The following is a 9701-nucleotide window of genomic DNA, read 5'->3' as shown; positions in this document are numbered from 1 at the left end:
TGTAAATTTACTTTTTTCAGTCTAAAACATAGAGAAAGTTTGGAGTTGAGATTATTTATAAATTATATGTTATATTGTATATATGTTATATTATTTTAACTGGTTAGGCCCACTTCAGATCAAATTTAGTTGAATGTGGCCCCTGAACCTAAAATGAGTTTGACGCCCCTGGTTTAGAGTATAAAATAATGAATAGATAATAAATAACCTAAAAACCAACACTAGAATGCTAAATAATAAAATAAATAAAGACCCATACATTGTTAAAAAACAAACAAACAAAACTGTTTTCTATATTCTATTACCAATATAATTTAGGTTTATGGGATTTGCAAATCTTTGTATTCTGTTTTTATTTATATTTGCCACTGTGAAAGCTGTTTTGGACATGGAAATTGTATTTTAATCATTGTATTTTTACTGTTGCAGAGAAGACTGACTCATCTACCAGTGGTCCCAGTTGGCCCGCTTTGAGGTGACAGTGCTAAACACTGATCAGATGCTTGTCCTATAGCGTGGTCCTATTGTTTTCAAAAGAATTTCTTCTTTTTACTAATTAAAAGACTTGTTCATTGTTCAGCCACTGGGATGAGCATACGTAGATAAGGTTGTCTTCAGTAAAGGCAACCTGGTGATTGTTAATCAAAGGCATAGGCTACAGCAGAACATTGTTCTCTTAAGACCATTGTTGAAGAGGCCTATTCAGAGAGACAAGGTTTTTTTTTTCTAATTGAGATGACCTTATAACATCTTATGCTCATGAATAGCGAATGAATTATAACAGCACTGCTGACATTTCTATCTATTAAAAGAAAGTTTTTAACAACAGAATGCTCATTACCTAGAGACAGAGATGTGACTTTGAACAACTACCCAGGGCATTACTTTTTCTTTATCTTCACAGTATCTAACAGCATTCACAGCTATGCCCAAATACCAATTTATGGCCAATTTTAGCACAAGTGTGAAAACAGTGTGCTGTTGAGTATATGAAATTGGCAGTACAAGGCTGTTTATCACTGCTCAGTGACTCTTCACCGAGTTCATTTAGCATTGTTGTTGTGTATTGAATGCCAATTCGAGTGATTGGTCATTGTTGGTTGGTAGCTGATGTTCTGAAGTGCCACTAGAAATGTATGAATAGACAATCAAGAGAAAGAAAGTGAAAAATATGAAGCATTGTGTAGTCCACACAAAAACGCCCCAGTACAACCTGAGATAAAAAAAAAAAAAAAAAAACAAAAAAACAGGTCGATTTAAAAGCAATACGACTAAAAAGCAGAGACAGATGAAGCAAAATTTCAGAGTGCGACAGGCCTACCCTTGCCCTTGATGAGTTTGGTACTTGTCAACCCTGAGCTGAATTACGATCACATTTAGAGGACAATTGATCCAACCAGGGCAAGAAATTATTGAAGGTAGTGGGAGAGCACCCCAGTATGCTGCATGATATATACTCTATCTATGTCTTCCTGCTATTACATAAGCTGTAATAGAGTATGGCTGGAGGCACGAGAAACTCTTTCTACCTCCCTTTGGGAAAAGAAACTCATGCTTGAAACATGTCCCAGTAGAGAGATCACTGCCTGGACACCCATAAATTCATCCATAAATCTTCAAAATTAACATCTCTGATGAAGTGCAGCATGTTCAATAAGACAACTTTTGACAGGTAGCTATTGGCCTATATGTCTCCTTTGCTGAGCCTTTGCAAGGTGCTGGTTAAATGGCTGGATTAAACAACATTAGTATGCACTTTGGGTAGCAGCTATTGGATCAGAATCCACAGGACTCCGTGGTGCTGCATGGGGTTTGAAGGACAAAAATGAGTAGTCTTTTGTTGTGGCGCATATGATGACATCAAACAGGATTGTCTTTAGCCTTCATAATGTGCTATTTCAGTGTTCTTTTTAAGAATTGTTGCCTCAAGGGGCTCCTATTAGTCACAAGAGCATCTTTCAAATGACATTTGGACTGTGTGAGATGATGGCTGATGTCAGCACAGGTACAATGATGCTTTTGGGAAAAAAGGCATCATCTAACAGCTCTGATGGGGGCTTTGACAATGCAAAGCTGACAAAATGCAGTCCCAAGGGCACAAATGACCGATGTGTCCACTGTTTAACCCTAGATCATCAGCTCCTCAGATCAGAAAGGAAAAGATTATGTTGTCTGTGTAGGTTCTCATTTGCCCAGGTCATCGTTCTTCTCTGTAGATGTTCTTGGTTCAACTGAACTAGTTTAGGTCTTTTGAAAACATTTCGTCTCTCATCCAAGAGACTTCTTCACCCTTACCCCCAGAACTGAGAAGTCTCTTGGATGAGAGACGAAACATTTTCAAAGAGCTAAACTAGTACAGTTGAACCGAGAAGAACTACCAAGAAAAAGATTATGCTTTTTGCCAGAAATGAGGACGACAGAGTGTCAGGTTTCTAGTGCAATAAAACTGCAACATTAACTTAGGTATAGTATCATCTGAATTTGATAACTATTATAAAACACAAAGTCACACAATGTTTGGAATGTGTTATATTCAGTACTTGAAGTTGGCTTGCAGACACTGGTATGCAGTGTACTTCTACAATTTACTTCATAGTAACATTCATACGTATATTCAGTTAATAGTTGCAATAACATCAGGGTCATCAGTCTGATGTAAAGCGTTCACATTCTCCCTCTCTCCCATACAAACACGAAGGCCAAAGGACAAGTCACACAAGTCACAAAGCTCATTCTTCTAATTAACACAAGTACTGTATAGAGTAACATTCCGGCATTGATATCGTGCCTACAGTGTTCTGAGGTTAACACATCTCTGCAGCCATCAAACAGCAGCATAATTGTAGGGTCCGCTCCAAGTGAGACCTGTGTGCATTTACTCATTGCACAGCGGTGGTAACTTTATTACTTAGACTATTTATAATTTTTAATTATCCTAATCCCTTAGCAACAGGAGTGGCCACAACCTAATCATATAAGTAGTCTGTAGTTTTTCACTCTTCAAATGGGTAAAGAAATGAAGAAAAGAATGAAAGAATGAAAGAGAAAGAATTACCTTCAATTAGTTTCTTTAGCTGACAGTCTAACTTTTCACCAGTCCTGTCAAATTTATCAAATAGACACGCAAAGACTGTAATCATATTAACCCTTTCATGCATAGTGGTCACTACAGTGGACAGTTATTCTACATCTGTTCTCAAATATATCATGGGGTTTTGTTGTTTAGTTCGATATGAGTTAACACAGTGGACACTTTTGCACCATCCGATACACCGACATTCATACCATTAGTATAACTTTGCTGTTCTTGATAAACCTGATCTGCAGTGACATGTTTGAGAGTAAATCAATTGCTAATAAAAATTGTGCATATGATAAAATGTGAGAAAACATCTGATTAGCTGCATTAAAAATGTTTTGATTTTGTATATCACTTTCTGATATTCAAAAATTAAACACATGGCGTCCAGCGGAGTGGAAATTTTTGGAACTCCACAAAAAATTATGAAGGTAGATTTGTTTCTTTATTGCTTTAACCAAAAAAAAATATTTTCATTAAAAAAAAAAAAAAAAAACTAAATCACTTAATCAAAGAAAAAAAAGTGTTCAAATGCAATTTTTTGGATCGTACGTTTTTTTTTTTTTGTTTTTTTTGTTTGCATTCAACACTTTTTTTGTATTATTTATTTATTTATTTTAGTTAAAGCAATAAGAAACAAATCTACATTCACAAAAACAGGTATATTAAAAAAATTCAATCGTATTGTTTTTTCACGCCTAAAGAGGAATAAAAACACTCAGGAAAAAAATCTCAACTGAGGTTCTCATAATTCATGCGTGAAAGGGTTAAAGATGAGCTATTAAAAGGGTTCTATGTAGTATTAATATTCCAATCTTTCAACAGCAGAGGGAAGTCGCATACACTTAAAACTATCAAAATCATAAATGAAGCAACAAATGTATCCACAGACTGTATCACTCACCGTATAAAGTACAAAGCTCATTGTTTACTCACATTTGTATCATGGTATCATCAAGTTTGATTCTTCAAACTAAAAGCCAGTATTATTTTGACAGTCTGTCAAAATAACACAGGGTTATGATCATCATACACTGTGTCAGCTAATAGTTTACCAGAAATTAGCAGAAATAGCAGAAAACAGCCACGGTAAAACCCTAATCAACTCTGTTTTCTGTGCAGTTTGTTTTGTTCATAGCTGCACCAAAGATTGTCAAAAATAAGTCAGAACTGTCACAGTTTAGTCTGAACAACAGATTAACAAACAGCAAACTTAACAAAGATAATAACATTGCATTACAATAATAATAATAATCAAATTCAATCCGTGTAGAGGAAACCCTGCAATTTCAAGCTTCAAACTGCATTTTTTCATGTGTCTACTGGGGAAAACAACATAACAATGATCAAAAGTGAATACATTCCATTCATATCTCCTAAATCCAATACACTGGGTGTCTTTATAACTTAAGACCTCTTTACTCTAAACCCTCTAATGAAAATTTCAGGTCATTTTTTATTATTATTATTTTTTATATATATATTTAGAATTAGATATACTACATAAAGACCCTTTACTATAGTTTGGGACTCAAGTACAACACATTTACAGTCACAGTAACCTGTTTCCAAATAAATGGGTTCATTTTGTACTCAGGCTTTGTGTAGGTGTGTATTTACAGAAGCTAAATTACATATAAAAATGTTTTTTTTTATCTTAGCATGAATGGTTTTGAATGTGGTGTCTGTAAAATAATTAAATTAGAAAATACATCTACACTACCACTGATAAGAAACACTAAAATGTTTTTTCTCATATTACATTTGTGCAGGTTGGTGAAAGACTACGCACATTTTTTTTTCTCTGTATCATTAAATAAAGCGCCTTACAGCGCCCACACAAGCTGCATGTTAAGACAATGCACTACTAATGTTCTCTGCATGGTAAACTGCAGCCTCAGTGGAGATGTCCTTCTTTATTAAGGTGACAGAAATGCTGTAGAGGCAGACTCAAATGTAGTAACACAGAGACAGTGTCAAAATCAATTGTCTGCTACACTGCCAGTGTGCAATAAGTTATGCAGGAGTCACTTCAGACCATTAAATCAGGTTCAAACCAACTGCTACAGAGCTGGAGCGCTTGACTCCATTATTACCAAAATAATATTAAAGAGGATGAATGACAAATGGTTTACATAACAGACCCTCTAGGGCAGTTTTTTTCAAACCAGGGGTTGGGACCCTATGTGGGGTCGCCTGGGATTCAAATGGGGTTGCCCGAAATTTCTAGTGTGACGGCCCCGCACCTTCTGGGCACTAGGGGCACTGTCAGTTTTCTTTGTTTCAGATGGAGATGGCCTGATTGATTGCGCCTGTGAACGGGCCTATTTAGCAGTCCAACATGGATCTTCTCTCTCTCTCTGCTCTGGCGGGTCTGATCTGCTCTGCTTGGCTCTGGTGTGGTCTGGTCCTGCTCTGCCCTGCCCTGTCCTCATGCTCCTCTTGACTGGCGTCTTGTGTTTTGGTTTTTGTTAGTTTGAATTAATAAACCTTTTTGTTACCTCTTTACCACCTCCTCCGTCTCCATCTTGTCCAACCTCAGAGCCGGGTTGTGACACTAGTAATTGACAAAAAAAAAACTAAACAAAAACGTACTAATAAAAAAATACAGGGTGGGGAAGCAAAATTTACAATGACATTTAGTTGCTTTTCCTCAGCAGGCACTACGTCACTTGTTTTGAAACCAAACATATATTGATGTCATAATCATACCTAACACTATTATCCATACCTTTTCAGAAACTTTGGCCCATATGAGTAATCAGGAAAGCAAACGTCAAAGAGTGTGTGATTTGCTGAATGCACTCGTCACACCAAAGGAGATTTCAAAAATAGTTGGAGTGTCCATAAAGACTGTTTATAATGTAAAGAAGAGAATGACTATGAGCAAACTATTACGAGAAAGTCTGGAAGATACTATTAAAGAAGAATGGGAGAAGTTGTCACCCGAATATTTGAGGAACACTTGCGCAAGTTTCAGGAAGCGTGTGAAGGCAGTTATTGAGAAAGAGGAGGACACATAGAATAAAACATTCTCTATTATGTCAATTTTCTTGTGGCAAATAAATTCTCATGACTTTCAATAAACTAATTGGTCATACACTGTCTTTCAATCCCTGCCTCAAAATATTGTAAATTTTTCTTCCCCACCCTGTATAGGTTATTATGATAATATTTTACTGGTCTGACCCACTTGAAATCTAATTGGAGTGTATGTGTCTGTACGTGGAACCTGAATTAAAATGAAAATGGAAATTTCACACCGTTGATTGTTAATATCTTCAGTGTAATTTTTGCATTTCACAAATTCATCCCATGGGCCGGATTGGACCCTATAGCTGTCTGGATTTGGCCCCTGGCCGCATGTTTGACACCTGTGCCTTAGATCCTCGGGTGGGGGGCTCTTGGCTGTTCACAAGTTGAGGTTTTAAATCGAAAGGTGACCACGCCTTCTCCATCAGGACCCCTCAACTTTGGAACAGCCCGCCAGTCAGACTCTGCTGTAAACCAGACAACATCCTCTTGGCTTTGTCAGACCTAGCTAATGGTGCCAGATCTAGAAGTGTCAGTTTAATTGTAACTTAATTTTAATGACGACAATTTTTCTAATACCAGGTCAGTGGTGTAGTCCAGGGTATATGGGGGTATACAGAGTATACCCACTTATTTTTCAGTCAGCATTGGGTATACCTACTTCTAAATCCCCCTGATGCACACCATCTTGTGTTTGGTTTTTGTTAGTTTGAATTAATAAACCTTTTTTGTTACCTCTTTACCACCTCCTCCGTCTCCATCTTTGTCCAACCTCAGAGCCGGGTTGTGACACTAGTAATTGACAAAAAAAAAACTAAACAAAAACGTACTAATAAAAAAATACAGGGTGGGGAAGCAAAATTTACAATGAACATTTAGTTGCTTTTTCTCAGCAGGCACTACGTCAATTGTTTTGAAACCAAACATATATTGATGTCATAATCATACCTAACACTATTATCCATACCTTTTCAGAAACTTTAGCCCATATGAGTAATCAGGAAAGCAAACGTCAAAGAGTGTGTGATTTGCTGAATGCACTCGTCACACCAAAGGAGATTTCAAAAATAGTTGGAGTGTCCATAAAGACTGTTTATAATGTAAAGAAGAGAATGACTATGAGCAAAACTATTACGAGAAAGTCTGGAAGTGGAGGAAGCAACAAAAAACGTACCAAAGCTTTTATTAAAGCTCTCAAATCCAGAATCCTAAAGGATCCAACCAAATCCACAAGAAAAATGGCAATTAAACTTGAGGTAGACTACAAGACCATTAGAAATGCAGTAAAATATGATTTGAAGATTTAAATTCTCATGACTTTCAATAAACTAATTGGTCATACACTGTCTTTCAATCCCTGCCTCAAAATACTGTAAATTTTGCTTCCCCACCCTGTATATGGTGAGTTGAGAGAGACAATCGCAACACATAAAAGACATGACAAACTCTGAAGCTGAAACTGAAGCACTGTGGTACTGTTTATCTTTCAAATGTTCATTGTGGTCGGTTTAAGATGCTGCAGCTCTTTCATAATTCATAGTAGGGCTGCACGATTTTGGCAAAAAATAAAATCCCAATTTTTTTTTTCCTTTAAAAACTCGATTTTTGGGTAAAACTACAAAAGACAACAGAAGTCAGCATGGCATTTTCATGAGCAGCCCACAATGCAAGCCACTGCTGATCCCCATACAGCTATATTTGAATTGCAGGATCCATGAAACCACGGCTTACATTGGTATCACTACTGCGGGTTCATGAACAGATTTAAAGTCCAGTTATTAGACAGACTTCTGTGACAGACCGCTGTCACAGAAAGGAGGAAGAGCCTACGGCAGCCTGCAGGCGCGCGACTGGGAGGCACAAGAGAGATGAAATCGATTAGATGATTTCCCTTTTAAAAATCGTCTTAATTAAAAAATCCAATTTCAATTTAAAATCGATTAATCGTGCAGCCCTAATTCATAGTTACCTTCACCAAGGAAGTTATGTTTTTATCGGCATTGGTTCATCTGTTTGTCTGTCTGTCTGTTTGTGTGCAAGATAACTCAAAAAGTTATTGACAGATTTGGATGAAAATTTCAGGAAATGTTGATACTGGCACAAGGAACAAATGATTAAATTTTGGTGGTGATCGGGAGTGGGAGGGGCCACTGATCTGCCTTGGCGGAGGTCTGCGCTCTATGAATGCTTTTCTAAAAAAGACAACACAGACCTCCGCCAAGGCAGATCAGTGCCCCCCACACCACCCCCCACTCCCAAATTTAATCATTTGTTCCTTGTGCCAGTATCAACATTTCCTGAAATTTTCATCCAAATCCGGGGCACTGATCTGCCTTGGCGGAGGTCTGCATTGTCTGCGCTCTCCAACTACTTCTAGTTTGAGTTCTTGTTTGTTCAGTATTAATTGTCAGCCTTGTAAATCAAAGCTGGACTGAATGTACATATCCTGACCAAGGAAAGTAAAATTCTCACTTTGTGCAGTAATCTACACCGGCTTTTCTGCCTCTGTCCATAATAACATACATTATATAGCCCAAATGTTATCTAACATTAACGTTTATTTGCTATTATATGATAAAAAACTAATTAATTCCAGCAAAAAAAAAAAAAAAGTCTTCGTTTTGAATGTCTGGGTCGCCAGAAATTTGTGATGTTAAAATGGGATCACAAGGCAAAAAAGGGTACCACAGGTCTAGGGCGACTTGGTCCCTGTCATTGTCATCAAGACCTTGGCTTTTTCTTTTTAAAATTTCTGTGTGGGTAATATTTTAAAAACTGTGTTTAAAACGTGACTGGAAAATGGAAAAAAAAAAAAAAAAACACTCAAAACTAAACTTGGTTCAGTGGTTTCTTCCTCTAATCATTATGCAACACAGTTTGAGGCCTTGACTACTGAACTACAGAAAGACACAAACGCATAGATTTCTCAGCCCACATAAAAACCATAATGACAGAAAGCAAAGGACCAAGGGCCTCCGCTCAACAAATGAAGCCAATGTGGAAGTATTTTAAAGTTGCTATACCACTAACGGCCACTGGGGTTGACTCCAAAAGGCCCTGACTCCCTTAGGCTTATGATGAAGTTCTCTCTAAAAGTCAATATTTTTTTCCAGGAGTCTTTCTAGTCTCATCTGTTGTAGTTGGACCCTTAAGTAAGATCTGGTGGTCAATCTTTAAAATTTTCCTCTGTTAATTAGATCTCAAGAGAAATATAACACTATTCTGACTGCTGTGTAAGACTTTGATTGACAGCTGAGTTTGACAGCTCACTTGCCTACTGATTCTGACTTTCAGAGTTTCAGTTTACTGAATAAAATATATTTTTTTCTGACAGACAGCTCTACACTTGTTGTCATCAACAGGTTCCACTAGCAAGACTGTAAAATGACTATAAAATGACAGTGCTTAATGACATTTACCATTTGATCCAGTCAATAAGCAAGGTATAGGATTGGCTCAATTTTCACTCCTCAAGCTCCTGTAGTTCTTCTCCTTTTGTCCAAATGTGGTCACTTCTGATCCAAAAAGCCAACGTGGTGATGGCCAAATCACAAACTAATGGCTTTGTAACAGCAGTTCAGAAACCAAT

This window comes from Sphaeramia orbicularis, chromosome 5 (genome assembly GCF_902148855.1).
Source record: "Sphaeramia orbicularis chromosome 5, fSphaOr1.1, whole genome shotgun sequence".
NCBI classification, from domain to species: Eukaryota; Metazoa; Chordata; class Actinopteri; order Kurtiformes; family Apogonidae; genus Sphaeramia; species Sphaeramia orbicularis.
Note: the sequence above shows the minus strand (reverse complement) of the source record.